Here is an 18,419-nt window from a genome sequence, read left to right on the forward strand (position 1 = left end):
TGGGCACACATGGTCCTTCAGGGATACTCTAAAGAATTCTAGTAGCTGTCAAGCAGTTCTGAAAATGAGTGCCTCTCTTCAAATTCTTGGCAGACAGCCAGTGTGTTTTTGCAATTTAGGTTCATCACGCTAACATTACACAGATCACTTCTTAAAATAACTGGAATAAGATGCATGCAGTATTGAATCAAAGAATCCATGAAGTGCATCATTTGGTAAAAACAGTGCATAAATCACATTGTGAGCATTAGGGGTCAGAAATCACATTGTGAGCATTAGGGGACAGAACCACAGGTTTTTGTTTTGTTTTGGTTTGGTTTTTAGTCCTTCATGTCCTTCATCTGGCAGAATTTCCCTTGACTTCCAGGGGAATTTGCTTTGATAAAAGACATCAATACTTGAACATAGAGCTTTCTTCTAAGTAGGGAACTGGTTCACTGAATGAATCAGATGATTTCTTCCTTATAGGAGATGGCATCTTTAGTTCAGTGCATGCTTCCAAAGCACACACACAAATGAGGGCAGACCCTGGTTACCCGAATTTTTTGGAAGGTGTCAACATACTCTACAACTGAGGTTAAAATTAGAGGGAGTGATTGTATAAGGAAAAATACCACTGTCCACATTTTACTGTGATGCTCTATTTGTCCCCTATGGTGTAAACAGAATGCATCAGGTTATATCTTCCTACAACCTACATCTTGAGTTTAGGAAAGCTTATGTAATGTAGATGTAACTTCACAAAGGAGGGTATTAAGTGCCACTATAATTGAAAACCTAGACACAACGTTTTTCTGATAGCACTGAATTTCTGCCTTTAATAACCTAAGTTTGTAGCTGGTTTAATAAAGAACACACCTCATGCTTTCTGCCTCTTGGGTAATAAGGAAAACACTTACTGTATTAGATATTTAATTGAGACACCCACATAAGTCATGATAGGAAAAGGGAAACAAGTTTTTTTTTTTTCTTTTTTTTTCAGTCCTGGACATCTATTTAAAAGAGATATTAAAGGTGAAATGTATGTCATTTCATTCATAACAGGACCTTTCTGTCATGTGGCTTCATACCTAATTTGCATGTCTATTTATGCCACAACATATTCTGGTAACCTACCTGATTGCTTGAATTGTCTATTTCAGGAGATTAGACCTGTATAAATTTTGTATAAGGACAGGGCACTGTGTGATACCAAAGAGACACCTGAAAGCAGTGCTTCAGGTCTCAGGAGACTGCAGACTTGTGTTTCTGAATTTGTAAATGAGGCAGTTAGTTGTTCCAGCTTCATGGTGATAAACGGCTTGTAAATATTTAGATGGCTGCGTGCTGACTTCCTTTTTTTTTTTCTTTTTTTTTCTTATTATTAAATAGCATATTTAATAGAAATGAAGGTTACGTGACCATCTCTACAAGTGGTAAACCTTGACATTCAGATTGTCACTTTTCATCAGCTGAGAATCTGCTTTAATGCACTTTCCTGAAGAGAAGCCATTGATCTTCACAAACTTTGTATAATGCCAAATCAAAAGTGAAAAAGGTATCTTAGTCTCCCTAGTAAAAACAGTTTTCATGCATCTGTCTTTACAAAGGAAAGTAAGATTATGAGACCACATGTCCTTAAATGTTTCCATACTTTTAAAAGGAAATGAAGAAGATTCTCCGAGGTAAAATGAGGTCTAAGGTTAATGTGCCAAGTTGTAAACTCAAGCACAGGAACACTTGGTCAGAGGCAATATGATAAGCAGTAGTAAGAATTAGTGGTATGATCCACGGCAATGGAAGCAGTATCTCCCTCTTGTAAAGTACTGCCCTGATTTTAGTTTATTGCATGTAATGGTTAATAATGTGGGTGGATATTTTTGTTTGTGGTGTTAAAAGCAGATCACATTTTGCCTCTATGCTTTCCATTGTTGCATTTGAAATTGAAAATAAATTATATTTATCTTAAAATAAAAGCAGAATGCTATAAAACTTGTCAGTATTTTATCCTAGTTCTACATGATCCAGACTTGTGCAAATAAATATTTCCATCTTCAAATACATGCAAATGCAGGAGTCTTTTTATGGAGCTGAAAAATCCCATGTCATGTGCTTCCATCCCCCCAGGAATATAGGATATAGGAAATACTTCCCCCCCCACCCCCTATAAATTTCCATGTTTCCTGTGGAAACAAAATGTAGCTTGCAGCATAGTAAGAGCTTGAATGGGTAGAGGAATCCACCTGTCAGAGATGGCAGAGCAGGACCTGCCTGGGAAATCATCTGGGTTGTTACAGTCATTAAAAGTTCTTACTATTTTCAGTTGTAGGTCAGAAATTGTTAGGTTAATTAGAAACACTGCCATTAGTTTACAGATGGTCTTTAGCTCTAAAAAAGGTAGGAGAAGGGGAGCTAGGTTGGTAGGATGATACTGTTCAAGAAGTAACAGGGATAAGGAAACACAACATCCATTTGTACATCTCCTTGTGAAAGTTTTCCTAGAGTGAACAAAATTTCCTTCTGAGTCACCAGAGCCATAAGTAGCTGTGACTGCCGCTTTCCTGCTCAATTCTACTAGCTTTATTTATGTTTTCTTGGTGTCTGCTCTATCTGGGCCAGCCTGGAGCTATCTATGGCAGTAGTGCCTGATTTATTACTTTATCTGCATTATTCATAGCATCAGATAGTCACCGATTCTCAGTGATGCTTTTGCCTGCTACCACATCACAAATAGTTATAATATTCATATTAACACTACTCCTACCAGTCAGCTGGGAGACCATTTCTGCTGTCCACAGCTTCCATTTCCTCAGTTTTCAAAAAGTATTTCACAAAAGAGGATACGTTGCTATATTCAAACTAAGGCTTCAGCATTCATTTCTCTTTGCTTGCCTCTTCTTCTGTTTCTCCTTTAAATTCATTTTACAAAGTTAAGGACTTCTTTTCATCTCATCTCTTATTTTCTCCCATGTCCCTTAATCCTTGTTCTTCATACTGTTGACCTTTACTGTTCTTGCTTCTATTTTTTTTCCACGAATATTATCATTGTCTAATCACTCCTTTCTCAAATTATCCTCATTATCCCTATCATTCCCATACATGTCTCTGGTTCTCTCCTCCTATCCCTAGTTTATCTCTGATTGTTACATTTATTGTTTCATGTATTTCCAAATTTTTCTGATATAAATTAATCATATAACCAAATCAAGAATACAGAAGGCTGCACTTTCCACCACAAGCAATGTATGTAAACTTCTGTAAACATAAGTAAAGATCCATAGGTGTCAGCAATATCTCTGCAGTTCTCAACACTCCTAAGTAAAAGAGAATTTTCAGAGTACTAGTTCTGGCAAGCCTGGCCTTTATTTCATATCATGCTTCTCTTATAGGGGAGACAAAAGAAAGGGAAGGATTTGGTACCTAACCACCCCTTTGAGCTATGATTCATCATCACAAACACTTATCTTGAAGACTACCGGGTTCCAAACCATAAGATGCTTGAAGATTGGACTAACTCTGATTTCCTCCCAGAAATATAATGATTTCAGGCATTGATCCATAGCACAATAGGTCCCTGTAAGACTACTCAATGAAAAGCAGCATCCTTGTGCTGTAGATCCCCTAACAGGCACAGGTTCACCACAGTAGCCCCATATACTGTTCATACAGTTGGCTTGTTTTGAGCAAAGCAGAAAGCTCAGACTGTCTTTTTGCATATTCTCTTACTCTCCACATGTACCTTAGCATGTACTCTGCAGCACGATCCTAGACAAATCTGAGAAGATGCTATTGGTGCGATTAGAAACTTTGAAAGTATTTTATAAGGGTGTTTTTTGCAGTCATGCCCTACAGGTAGTGTTTCAGTATCTGACTGAAGAAATGGAGATTGTGGTTCTTCTGGGCTCTTTTAACAGAAGCTATTCCTGCAGGACCCCCAACCCTCACAGCCCCTGCTAAAGCTTTGCCATGTAAACCCAATACAGGAATTTACGCAGCATACTCATTAACAACCACATTTTGTAAAATGTGTCATTGATCTTCAGCAACCATGAAACTATGGTTTGGGAAGCCCTTCTCTCTGCCCTGTGCACAGTCCAGAGTTCAACAGCTGCCTGCTGACACCCCAGTAACTGCATTTCCTACAGCATTTCCTCTATTGCACACATGGTGAGTTGGGTCCCCCGCACAAAGAGAGGTAGGGAAGTACCACCTAGTAGCCTTGAGAAATCTGACAGCATGACAAAAGAAGTGATTTGCCTGCTGGAAGCATAATAGTGTGTAGAATATGCATCTACATATGTTGAATCTTTCTTGGTAATGACAATAGAAACATTTCAAGTTGGAAGTGTATGAAAGGCTGACACAGGGTGAACTCATGCAGCCAATCTTTGTCAGCATTTCTAGAGGGCAATGTAATAACAGTGGGGAAAAAAAACACGACATCTACAAATCACCAAATGGAGAACAGTCTTCAGGAAGCATTTGAACTGAAGGACAGTTAAAATTTATGACTTAGGCATTTAGGCTCAGGCTTTTCTGATCTTATGTGTCAGAACAAAGTCAGCTGTAAAGAGATACCGCAAAATCATTGGTAATGAGGGAGACGCAACTGTCAGACAACAAAGTTTGAAGTGGAGTTCAAGATGAGAAAAATAAATTTATGATCTAGGTGCTCGGGGTTTTCTAGTTTTGTTTTGTGGGGAAAAAAAGAAATGTCGTCTTCAGAAGTGATGTATTGAACTGTTTGTAAATGGAAGGAAAAAAAGAAAAGGGAAAACTTGCCAAAAAATAGTGAAGTTTAAAGCTTCCCAGACACATTTTATTGTCTTTTCATAAAAAGCACATATTTCTCTCTCTCTCTTTCTCCTTTTTTTTATAATGACCTCATGGGAATCTGAAACAGAGTATTCTTTATTGTAAAATATTGAGGAAAAATATTTAAAAACCTGCCTAAGATTTTATGGATGTCACATGCCAACATAACATACCTAACCTGATATTCATGCTTTGCCTTGCAGTATTCCAGAAAGTTTTTAACAAGTGAGTTGAAAAGAAGTAAATCTCATATAGTTTTATATATATTGACAATATTGCCATGTAGCCATGTCTAATGCCTGAAAAATGGAATATAAAATGAAAGTTTCATAGTGTGGCAAAGCCGAAGAAAAAGGCACATTTAAAGTGATGATATGCTGAAATCATTAAAGGCCAGATGAGAGGTGCTCTGATTTGTATTAACTTGGGATTCAGCCCTTAGATTTTGTGTGTTATTTAGGAAAAGTCTGCAAAAGTTTGGATAATAAATTGTGCACTTCTAGCTCTCCCTTGCAAAAATATATTGTCAGGTTACTAGATAAAAGGCACATCTCCACACACCTGAAGGAGCACAGAGGCACAAGGGTAACTGGGGGAGCTCTAGTAACACCCTCAGAAACACAGCCACTGCCAGGGCTGTACCAGGGAAGCCTCAGCCCCATGGGCTAGAGGTGACATTCAGCTCCATGGATCAATGGGAGAGTACCCTACAGACTGGGCAGGGGTGGCCTGTGGGGGTGGATTGCATTACGGGGTGCAGGGAAGAGCATTTCAGGATTGTACAGCTTGCTATGGGGTACATGGGGAATGAACCAAAAGTTGCAAAAGGGAAGGCTCAAGGTGGTGTGGGGAGGAACAATGGTCTGAAAACTGCGGGTTACAGGTGTAAAAATGGTTGATTGTCTGTAAGCAGAACTGGTCAGTACCTGTATCTGGACATGTCCTGTGCCGCTGTACATAGAATATCCTGTCTTGTCATTAAACCCCATTTCAAAATTTTTCTGGGTAAAGAATTACCTATTTCATGTTCACACATGGAGATGGAGGTCTAAATGCCAGAAACTGGAGAGGATACCCAAAAGAAGACTCTTTTCATCTGACATCAAATAAATTCCTTTTATAGTCACTATAGAAACAAAAATAGTCAATTTTGGACTGTGAGTGTATTGATTTATTTCAGACATGGGATATGAAGACTTGTAAGATAAAGGTGCTGGCTTCTCTTTCATAAAAGCAGCCAGAATGATTATCTCACTGTTAGACATTTACATTTAGTAAGCTGATCCTACCCTAGAAAACAGGTATTGCATATAGTGGTCAGGACAGATCACAGAAGAGATCACAGATCATAAATTACTGTGTTTGCAAGCAAGTGCTAAAGCATTGTTATAAAAATTATCCCTGTATAAGGGTTATTCTATAACTTTATATTGAAGTATTTTCGTTGTTATTATTGGTATTGATGACTACATTTCAGGTCTTGAAGGCTGTTTCTGCTAAGGATGGAATATGACAAAAGTATTTCTTTGATGTAATGTTGCTACTCAGAATGAATGTCAACTAAGACCTACTTCCAAATGTAGTAAAGAACAAATTGAGGGAGAAATTCTCTTTGCTGACACCTCAAATTCAGAAGTTAAATCTTGTTTTTCCTTCCAGGGGTTTAGAATCACAGGAAAGCTCATGTTGGAAGAGGTTTCAAGAGGTCTCTAGTCCAACCTCCTTTTCCAAGGAGGGTCAGAGGTCAGATCAGATCAGGTAGCTCAGTGTTTTGTGTATTCTGGTCTTGAAAATCTGCAGTGATGGAGGTTACACAACCTTTCTGGACTACCTGTTCTGCCTCACTATCCTCAGAGTGAAAAGATTTTCCTTACATCCAGCCTGAACCTCTCATTTCAACTTATGTCAATTTTCTCTCATCCTCCCATCCTCCCAGCATACATGACGGTGAAGAGCTTGAATCTGTCTTGTTATTTACCTTTCCATAGGCACTGGGGGGCTGCTATTAGGTGCTTCTTGGCTCAGTGAGCCTGGGTCTCTCTCCTCACAGTTCAGGTGCTGCAGTCCTCCACAGTTGTCTTGTTTACCACCGTGCTGTTTGTACCGGAGGCCTGAAGCTTCATGCAATACCTAGCTGTGGTCTAATAAGAGCTGAGAAAATGGTTTACTCAGACTCCTGGCCCTGTTTCTTCTGCTACAGCCAGGATGATGTTGATCTTCCTCACAGCCAGGGCACGTGGATGGCTTGGGTTTGGCCTCCTGTTCTCCAAGACTTCCAGGTCCTTTTCAGCAGTGCTGCTATGGTATATATAAGTTAGGCTGAGAATAATAAAATATAAACTTATTTCAAGCTATATTCTACTGAGCATATAAACATAACTTACCTTAGTTTTTAGAACTTCTAACTCCATGAATGCTCACTTTTCTTTCTTTGCAAATATAGGCTAGTAAGATCTGAGGGTTAACATGACCTTTTGCTCTGAGCTTGTATTACACAGTGAGTTGCTCAGGCTTAACTGAAGGCAGTAATATAAGCAATCTCTACCTCCAGGCTAAGGAGTTCCTTCCCTTTCTCTCCTTGGCTTCAAATATGTCCTCAAGATAGCGTCAGGCTTACAAAGATGAGTCAGCTAAAACATTTCTGTTGATGAAGTAGTTTGATGACAAGATTAGAGCTGAACAATTAGTGAAAATGTTTTCACTGAGTTAATGTCATTCTCCACTTTTGTACACTTTCTCTAATATTTCATTTTTAATCAATCAAAATAATTCAAAAACAATTTTTTTTTTTCTTGAGGTTTACTCCTGTTCATGTCAATGGATTTTAGAATAGTTTTTTTTTTTTTTTTTTTCCTGGATAAAGTTTTGGATAAATTCGATGTAAACCCACAGAGAAGCAATTGTACCTCAGAATAAAAGATGTGGAAAAAATTAGGCTAAAGTCCTGCCTCTGTGTTTCATTAGGGAATGAGAAGGGGGAAATCATATTTCTAAACTCTAAAGATCACGTCTGTTCACTCCAGAAGCTCAGTTAATTTGCTTTTTCCCAGATGCTTTCAGCTTTTAATCGCTTGCAGTGCTTGTTTCCATTATCAGAGATCCATCTTTGCAGAACTTTTGCATTTAGGATGCTTCTTTTCAGTAGTCTGGCTTTGTTGTGCAATTGTTTCAAAGCTGTTTCTTGTTAACTGCTGGAAGAATAGCAAATTTTGTGTTCCAGAGAAAAGAAAAATTAAAACGAAAACTTCAACATGCAGAAATCAAAGTCAGGGACAATGAATTCATTTAAAAGATATGGTTTGATGGGAGACACTATGGGCTAAATGAAAAGACCACTTAATACAGAGTAAGAGCATCTTTCTTGGTGACTACCTGGTCTCTATGAGAAAACCCAGGGCCTATCTGTCACTGACCTCATTCTTCTTTAATGACGTAATGAAAAAGATTCTTTATTTTTGGCAGATGCAAACAATTGAGACTTAGATATATCCCTAATTCATGCATTTCATCTGCTGTATCTATTTAATTAATATCCATATTTGCATGGAAAATGCCTTAAATATCCTGGATAATTAGTTAACTACATTAAGATAAATAGGAATTTTGTATTTGTCTTCCTGCTGTTCCCTTCCCACTTCCTGTGACATTACTGAAAATGTAAAACTTGTGATATGAATTTCTGATGTAGCAACACTGTTTTTTTTTTTTGAATTAGAATAGGGATGTCCATACAGTCTTTTCCTGGATTTGTCTGCTGAGAATTTCCTAACACATTTCTGTAAATTACAAGTCTACCAGCGAGAATGTGAGATATGAATTTATGCAAATGGCATTGCAAACCTGCCCTGCTACCAAACAAACACTGTGTGAGAATGAAAAAAGATGATGCTCTTTGTGTAAATCCCATGGGAAAATGTAGGCTTCTGTTTTTAGATGTTTATTCAGCTTGCAAGAACTGAAATCGGTAGAACTACTTTACAGTCAATGGAGAAAAAATGAGCACTCTAGAATATGTTTTCACTTACCCAAACAAAAATGTGTAAAATGGTTCAAGCGAATCATGTTTTTAAAGCATTTTAATTCTCTTCCTCTCCTGGAGGAGCAAAAAGTGACTGTCTCAAATGTAGAGATCTGAATCACCAGTTGCTAAAGTTACCGAGATAAATCTCCCTGAAGGAGCCTGATCTTGAGGAACATGTTGCTAGTTTGATAATGTAAATGTTTGTCTTGAGTTTGGAAACTGAGCTTAATTCCCTGCTTCCTGAGTGGGACCTTTCTGTACGATACAGAGCAAAACGTATTGGGTGAGAGCCTGTGAAGCATTTGGGCATGCTGACCAGAAACTCTTCAAAACGATTATACTTTTTATGTTAAGAAGTCATTAGACAGACATGGAATTTACTAAATAATAATTCAGAAATAGACTTTCTTCCAGAGTTTGGAAAAACTACTTCTGTATAAACCTTATTAGAAGCTGTACTTCTCTCTTCAGTAAGAGAAAACCTAGCTTTACTGAAATTTAATGTATATTTTCTTAAAGGCTTGATTTTGTTTATCTTGTTGTGTCCATTTTGGGAGTAGAAGCACCATTTCTATGTGTTGGTCTTATGCTAATGTAACTCCTTTGCAAAACTAATGAATCAATCTTTTAAAGTTTGCTTATGAACTGAGTATTCCTTAGTTATAAAAAAGACATTTTCTTAAACTAAGGAAAGTTTTGATCATTAAACATGGTCAGATCACATGCAATTTTTATCATATCATCTGCAAGACTATGCTTCCCCTGATAAAGGACACTCTAACCCTTTCTTAATGAAGGACATTCTTCACGTCAAAAGTTTGGAGAAGCCATTTAATAAACCTAATGATATTCCTAATAGAAGATGGGATGCCTTCAGAAAGATAGTTAGAAAGCATTTGATTTCCCTGACCGCTAATAATTTTTCAAAAATATCATAGTCTAGTTAGTGATGCCATACTGATTGATGTATCTTCTTTAGATAAGATTCATAAAAGCACTAGATCCTCAAGGATTTACAAGAAATTAAATTGTGCTACGGGTAAATTAAACACTTTACTCTCTGGAAAATAAAATCTCTCAGAAGGGATGGCTAAAATAACCCAATTATAGAAGGCAGGCAGAATTACTTTATTTTTGAAATTAAAAATAAGAAAAAAAATTATGATTTTAGAATAGGTTCCATAATGGATAAATATGGAAATAAGAAATTGAAGAGATACTGATGATCAGCTGAAGACTGCCTGTAATAGCTTTTGTGCTTCCTAGCGAAAGCAAAAGTCAAAGGAAGAAATTTTAAGCAAATACATAAATGATGCCCTTGTGCCCATTAGATCATTTTGTATTTACACAACAGCTTCTAAGTGTACCTATTGACACAGATCCATTGCCTTCATATACTGAAAATTCTTGCTTCAGTGCTGCTTTGACTTTCAAATTTGGTCTTACGTCCTATGGTGACTGAAGGCATGGCTGAATGGAAAATTGGAAATTGGACTTCAGCAAAGCTTTCAACATGGTTTCCCATAGGATTCTACTAGACAAAATGTCCAGCATACAGCTAAACAAAAACATCATACGATGGGTGAGCAATTGGCTGATGGGCAGGGCTCAAAGGGTTGTGGTAAATGGGGCCACATCTGGCTGGTGGATGGTCACTAGTGGGGTCCCTCAAGGCTCCATTTTAGGACCAGTCCTCTTCAATGTTTTTATAAATGATTTGGATGTAGGACTAGAAGGTGTTTTGAGTAAATTTGCCGACGACACCAAACTTGGAAGAGTTGTGGACTCGGATGAGGGTGGAAAGGCATTGCAGAGAGATCTGGACAGATTGGAGAGCTGGGCGATCACCAACCGCATGAAGTTTAACAAAAGCAAGTGCCGGGTCCTGCACCTGGGACGGGGCAACCCTGGCTATACGTACAGACTGGGCGATGAGATGCTGGAGAGCAGCCCCACAGAGAGGGATCTGGGGGTTGTGGTTGACAGCAAGTTGAATATGAGCCAGCAGCGTGCCCTGGCAGCCAGGAGGGCCAACTGTATCCTGGGATGCATCAAGCACGGCATTGCTAGTCGGTCGAGGGAAGTGATTGTCCCGCTCTACTCTGCGTTGGTGCGGCCTCACCTCGAGTACTGTGTGCAGTTCTGGGCACCACAGTACAAAAAGGACATTAAACTGTTGGAGAGTGTCCAGAGGAGGGCGACGAAGATGGTGAAGGGCCTAGAGGGGAAGACATGAGGAGCGACTGGGCCTGTTCAGCCTGGAGAAGAGGAGGCTGAGGGGGGACCTCATTGCAGTCTACAACTTCCTCACGAGGGGGAGTGGAGAGGCAGGTGACCTATTCTCCGTAAATACCACTGACAGGACCCGCGGGAAAGGTGTTAAGCTGAGGCAGGGGAAGTTTAGGCTGGACATCAGGAAGAGGTTCTTCACCGAGAGGGTGGTCAAGCACCGGAACAGGCTCCCCAGGGAAGTAGTCACTGCACCAAGCCTGTCTGAATTTAAGAAGCGATTGGACTGTGCACTTAGTCACATGGTCTAAACTTTTGGGCAGACCTGTGAGGTGCCAGGAGTTGGACTTGATGATCCTTATGGATCCTTTCAACTCAGGATATTCTATGATTCTATGATTCTATGATTTCACCTGCAGTGGACAGTCTTCCAGATTCCTGGTTGATCCATTCTTTAGAATTAGGGGAAGTAAAAAATCTCCATGAACTTTAATTGCATATGGATTTCTTCTCAATCACATGCATTGACTGTTTTCACTGGAAGTCCAGGTAAGGAAGTAAATTTCTTGGTTATACAACTGTCCTCCACGTTGTGAGTAAATATACATGTCCAATATACATTTAAAAAATCCAAAAATATCACAAGAGTTTTTCCTAAAAGATGTTGTTGTTGTTAAATAAATAAATAAATGAATAAAGAAATGTCTAGATACTGAGAAGGAACTATCTACCAGATGTCTACTTGGACTAATCTTGTTGAGTTGCAGCATGTAATTTGCATTCTGGCTGTGCCAAGTAGATTTAACAATCTGTGTTGCTGAATGGAAAAGCTGTAATAAATTTTCACCTCTTTTATGCAGAACAATGTTTATTTCCTGATAGACTGTGTTCAGTAAGACATACTAAGTCACATACCTGTAAGAGGGTGCAGCTCTGAATTTGTAGGGGATATGGCAGCTATTGTGAGAAGAAAATTGCTTCCAATAAAGCAATAAAATTTGCTTTTAATTTCAATTTGCTTTTAATAGAAGCTAGTTCATATAAGACATCTAACAATATTCATTCTCTATGGAGTAGTCAGAATAGAGCATCTTTCAACAGAGTTTTGAATTTCCTACTTTCCTGGTGCTAATAGAAGAATGTGATAAAATAATCAAAAGTATGAACTGACAAATTGTGAGTGCATGGACATGTTTCCTTTAATATTACATTCATTATTACAATTCATTATTGCAGTGAATGGTCCCAGATTCCAGTTCAGGGACACATGAGCTGTACCTGAACTCTGAGTATCTGAGATTCAATGTATGCTGAATTAGCTGTAGTTTGTGTCTAGGAAGAAGGCTTTAGTGACTGTAAATGATAGAATTTACTTTTTTTTTTTTTTTGGTGGATTACAAACTGTACAACTAATGACTGAAAGAATGAAAGTTTATATCTTAGTTTTTATTAAGCTTTTTATTTAAGACTCCTACATATTTTTTTTCCCTCCAACTTAGGGTTACATTTCATTTTAACAGTTTCTTGTGTTTTAAACATAGGTTTGAATGCTTGTATTTTTTTTTTTTTTTTCCCTTTACAAATTCAGAGATCTCATAAGAAAATTGATATTCTGGACTAGCAGAAAGCTCATGAAAGCTTGTTCCTTAATGAGTTCTTGCAGTTATTAGGCAACTCAAAAAAAAAAAATAATCAAGAACACACAAACACAAACTGCGTTTTTCAGTTTATATATGCAGGGGAAGTCTAGTTCCTTGTTCTAGTTCTAGTCCTAGTTCTTTGTCTAGTTCCATCTTTATTCTGCTCACTCTTTTTCCTGGTTTTGGATGAGGTAGAGTAAGTTGTCTTCATAGCAGCTCCTATGATGCTGTGTTTTGGATTTTTGATGGCAATAATGCTGATAGCACACCGATGTTTACCTGTCATAGAGTAGGGCTCACACAGAGCCAAGGACTTTCAGCTTCTGGTGTTGCCCTGCCAACGAGGTACCTGGGGGTGCACAAGGAGCTGGAAGGGGACACAGACAGAAGCTGACCCAGACCGGCCAAAGGGACATCCCACAGTGTGTGGCGTCATGCTCAGCAATAACAGCTGGGGGAAAGAAGGAAGAAGGAGGGACATTCAGAGTGGTGACATTTGTTTTCCCAAGGAACTATTACAGATGAACCCTGCTTTCCTGAGAGTGGCTGAGCACCTGCCTGCCGATGGGAAGCAGTGAATGAATTCCTGGTTTGCTTTGCTTGTATGTGAAGCTTCTGCTTTGCCTAGTAAGCTGGCTTTATCTCAAGCCACAAGTTCTCATACTTTTACCTTTCTGATTCCCTCCCCATCCCACTGTTTGACAGAGTGAGCAAGTGGCTGTGTGGGGCTTAGCGTCCTGCTGGTGTTAAACCACAACACTTTTAAGAAAGACAATTCTAGCTAGGTTTTCCATACTTTCTTGCGAACCACTTATTCCTAATTTTCCAGGTTCATAAGAACTCATGAACTTCATAAAATTTGGACTTTCTTCCATGACTGTAGAACTAGCATAATTCAGTTTACTTTGTGAATATATGTTGTTATTTACACAAGAACACTTCAGCATGTGCTCCAACTCAGAGGAACATTTTATCACTCCCTCTTTGCTCAATAATCTCATATTATCATGTAGAAAAAGATCTTCATGGGTGACATCAAACTCCTGAAGAAAGACTTGAAAAGCGTGTTGTGGAAAGAACAAGCTCGTGTAGATGAATATAGCCTGATGAGTAAGGACAGACAGCATAGGATACAGATCTGATAGCTTGGAGCAGAATGCTCCCTGGTGTATAATGCAGTGATAAAATATGGAACAGTCATTATGATATTTGTTATAAAATATGAGCCTTTTTTTTTTTTTTTCCAAGGCAATGCAGGAGTTCCCTTGGCTGCCTAAGTGATAGGTTTTCTCCAGCATCTCTAGACAATAAAGTACTGGTTAGTGCACAATAAATATCCTCTCCAGGCATTTGTTCCAGTGGAATTAACCCTTTCAGCTGTACGATAACCTTGTCACTGTTGAAGAACAACCCACTGTGCTTAGTAAGTCACTTCAGTAACCATCCTAAGTAAAAGGAAAGATGTCGGCTATGCCACGAGATGTGTGAATAATTGTTCCACTAATATATTGTTGGAGATTCCCTCTAGCTATGACTGTCAAATCTGAAAGAGGTACACTTTTCAAGTTTTATATGATCTTAGATAATACTTAAATGAGATTTTTGCTGTTTCAGTAATGTATTCACTGTTTTAAAAGTGACATATTTTTGCTGGTTAAAATAGAGCAAATACAGTTTAAAACTTATTCTTTAGCAACCTTTAAAAATGATAGAAATGTTCTTGGCCAGAAATGTATATAAAGTTTTCAATGTTTCCATCTTTTTCCTTTCCAATATGCCACTTACAGTTTTATTATAGCTGCCATGTTTATCAGTATATGTATGCTTCAGATTTTCATAGCTTGGTAATTTTAGCATTCCTGAACACACTAAGCATTTTCCTTTATCTTTGAGAGCATTTTTGCACACTCATGAATGAATTGGTGGGTTTTGTGTATCAGTTCCATGTGTCCTATTATCATCCCAATTCACCAGGAATTTGTGCAGTGATGTGTCTAAGAGAAGGCAGGTGCACTCGTGCACAGACAATAATTTCTTGTGCTCTTGCAAGCTACAAAACCTTCAGGCTTACCTTGTATTCAATACATTATCCATGATAATTGACATGTGATTTGTGCTGTACTGCTGTAGAGGGCACTCAGGAATAACCAGGTCCTGTACTGGAGAGGTGACTGCAAAATTTGTTTGCAGTCCTGAGTCAGTCATCTGCCACTTCTATACCTAGGAACAGCAAATAAAAATATTCCCTTTAGTAGTAGAAATTCCTTTAAAATAATCATTTGAAAATGATAAAAGCAGCATTCATAAACAAGGCCCAACCACTTGCAATGTATATTAATTACAATGGATGTGCCTTTCATATTATGTCCATCTAACATTTTTGTGGATGTTTAGTAACCTAAATTCAGTGTCACAGCACTGTATATCATCAGACCCTTGCTGTAGTTCATTATTGCTAATATTACAATAATGTGTAGTCAGAAGGTAGATCAGAGCCTGATTGTATCACATGCTTTGGAAACGCAATGACTGAGATAATGTCTTGACAGAGAGATGGTTCAGATGTTCAGTGTATGAATCCTCTGTTCGTCTCTGTCTTGTTTGTGGTTTTGTTTCTTGTCTCAGAACAAACATAAGAGAACTGGGTAAGGTTCAGTGAAGGACAATCTGGATGTTGGATGGAGTTGTGAATGGCTCCCACTTACGGAACAGCCCAGTAGATCAGGCCAGGAAAAGAACTGTCTCAGCGGGTCTTTTATACCATTGAAATATTGATTCTTCACACAAGAAGTGGTTATGCATAGGAACTCTGCACTGCGTGATATTTGGGATGCTAAAAGTTGATGTGGGTTCAACGACACACAAGGCATATTCCCAGAAGAAAAACCCATGAAGAATGTAAATACAGATATCAGCCATTGAGATAGAAAGCGTTGGAAACTGAAAAATATTTTGGGGAAACATTATTACAAGTTCCCTTTATTCGTATTACTCTGCTGCAAGCACCGGTAAGGATGAGATATTAAAGGAGATGGACTTTTGTTAAGACCTGTTATGTGGTCTCACCTGCCTACTGATGATACAAGGATCACAGAATCATTAAGGTTGGAAAAGACCTCCAAGATCATCTGGTCCAACCATCACCCTACTAATAATGTCACTAACCAGTACATAAATACAATTAGGTGAGATGATTTTTACTTTTAGTAACCCATTCAGCCCAACACTTAGCAAGGCCTAAACATAGATTTGTCATTAAGCCTGTGATGAGTCAGTTAAAAAGAAGAGATATATATTTACCAAAATGGCTTTATTGAACTAAAGGCCTGAAATAAAATTAGTAGAGAAAAATAGAAAAAATATGTTTACTGTTTCTACTTGGTAACTTGATATGTAGCAAACAAAACAAGTTTCCATGAACAAAGCCAGGTGATTTACTTCATATTACAGACTGTGAGCAACTTCACACTTTCTCTGAGGGGCAAGCCACGTAGGCTTGTTCCAGGCTAAAAGTGTGATTTCAGGGAGTTGCTGCTCACACAGCAGCTGATGTACTTATAAACCCACACCCTGCTTCACTTCATGATAACTTATGTATACAGTCCTAGCTGAGAGAGAGTTTCCCCATTCGTAGTGAGGAAAATAATGCATCCGTGTTATACTGAAAACTTCTGAGGAAACTTTATAAATTTGCTACCTGACCTGCAGTCTGACATATTACTTATTCAGTTCTCTGCTGGAATCTACTACATATATTTCCCAGCCTCAGATGGAGAGGAAGCAATCTGAATATATCTCCTGATCAGATGCACAGATTGGGGAAAACACCCTGAATAAATCATGAGAGTTTTCCAGACCACATTTTATGCTGTCCCAGTTATTGTGTTTTCAGTGTTTGATTGCTGTAATTACAATTCATTTAGTATTCCTAATAATCTAAAAAAAAAAAAAAAAAAAAAAAAGAGCCATAAAAGCCCTTGGACCAGTATAATCCTTTTCCCACTCTGAGATAAAACTGTTAAAGCAATAACTGAACCAGCTAATGTACAAGCCTCTTGTAATAGGACAATCAGTAAAACTAACTTACAAAGCAGATTTTCTTGTTTTAAAGTAAAACATGCTACATCTACCACTTGCCCCATAAAGGATCTTAGCTGACAAATCTTAATTAATTTGACTGTGGGCAAACTAATTGTCTGTTATTTTATCTTGGGGCTGTTTTGCTTTAAAAAATCAAATAATGATTTGGAAGAAATACAGCAACTCATTTTCTCTGAGAACACAGAGTTCCCACTGACAGTGGCTATTAAAAAGATTTAATGAAATCACCAGGACTTGTTTGAAGCTGGTCTAGGTGCATTTTTATACTCAATCTGCGCATCAATATTAATTTTTTAACACAGATGGAGGTTTTATTGGTACCCAAGGAAGCAGAAAAACAGATCACTGGAATTTCAAGTTACAGGCAGAGCACAAAGCTGGTGGAGGCAAGTGTGAAATTAGAGCTATGAAACACTAGAAATATTAAAATGTAGTAAATAAATACAAAAAATAAGGGGACTACTGGAAGACAATTGTCACTAGCTTAGTTTCCATCTAAGCAAAAATTTATTTCAGTGACACCCATTTCGTTTGCCACATTAAAGGTCAGCCAATCATATAATTAGAGACCTTCTTTTTCAAGGTTCTGAGTCAAGTTAAAACTGATTTCACATCAAAATCTTACATACTTTCTATGATTTCTTGACAATTTTTTTAAAATTATTATTATTATTTTTTACATTCAATCTGTCTACTTGGACAGATTGGTCTGATCCACCAAGCACTGGAACAGGCTGCCCAGGTAGAGTGGATTCTCCATCCTTCTAAAGAGATGTGTGGATGTGGTACTACGGGACGTTGTTTAGTGATGGGACTTAGTAGGTAAGTTTGATGATTGGAACTGATCACCTTGAAGGTCTTTTCCAACCTAAATGTTTTTATGATTCTATGATCTCCAGATTTTTAAATTATTATTATTATTTTATTTTATGTTAAGTTCTGTTAAATATCTCCAAAAATCTCAGGGTGAAAAAAGGGAAAAAGGTCCTTTGAAAATTGCTTGTTCTTGTTCTGTGTTACAGACAAAGGCTTTTTGAACCATAAAGGAAGTAGCCTGAGAAGTGCAAGTATTTTGTACAAATCAGTTAGTAGGTAACATGAGTCACCCAGTTAGTAAATTATACCTTATAGGCAGTAAACAAGTGTAAACCTTTGTTAAGTACCTCAACCCCCTTCCACAGAAGACAAATGCTTTTCACAGATACAACCCCTGCTGAAGTCTACTGAATCCCATCTGAAGACTTTGAATGAGTCTCATTTATTTATTGGATTCTGGTAAATGCTATACCTAGGCACCTCATAAATTTTATGTACCTATAGAATAGTTACAGCTTCATATAGTTCATTTATAGTATATAGTATATAGTTCATATAGTATATAGTATATAGTTCATTTATAGTATACATATACTATACAGTTAGCATACTGTAATAGGGTAATATGATGTCCGTTTTACAGATGGATAACTGAGAAGCAAAGTTGAATCTACGGGTTCTTAAAACCTCTAAGTACTCCCATACCATTTAGGCCTCTCAGTTTCTCTGAAATAAACATTGAAATTTAAGGATTTATAACGTGGATAAACTAAAAATTAAAAATATCTCTAGTATGCATAAGTAAAAATATAAGATAT

The sequence above is a fragment of the Anser brachyrhynchus genome, assembly GCF_964034855.1.
Source record: "Anser brachyrhynchus genome assembly, chromosome: 1".
NCBI lineage: Eukaryota > Metazoa > Chordata > Aves > Anseriformes > Anatidae > Anser > Anser brachyrhynchus.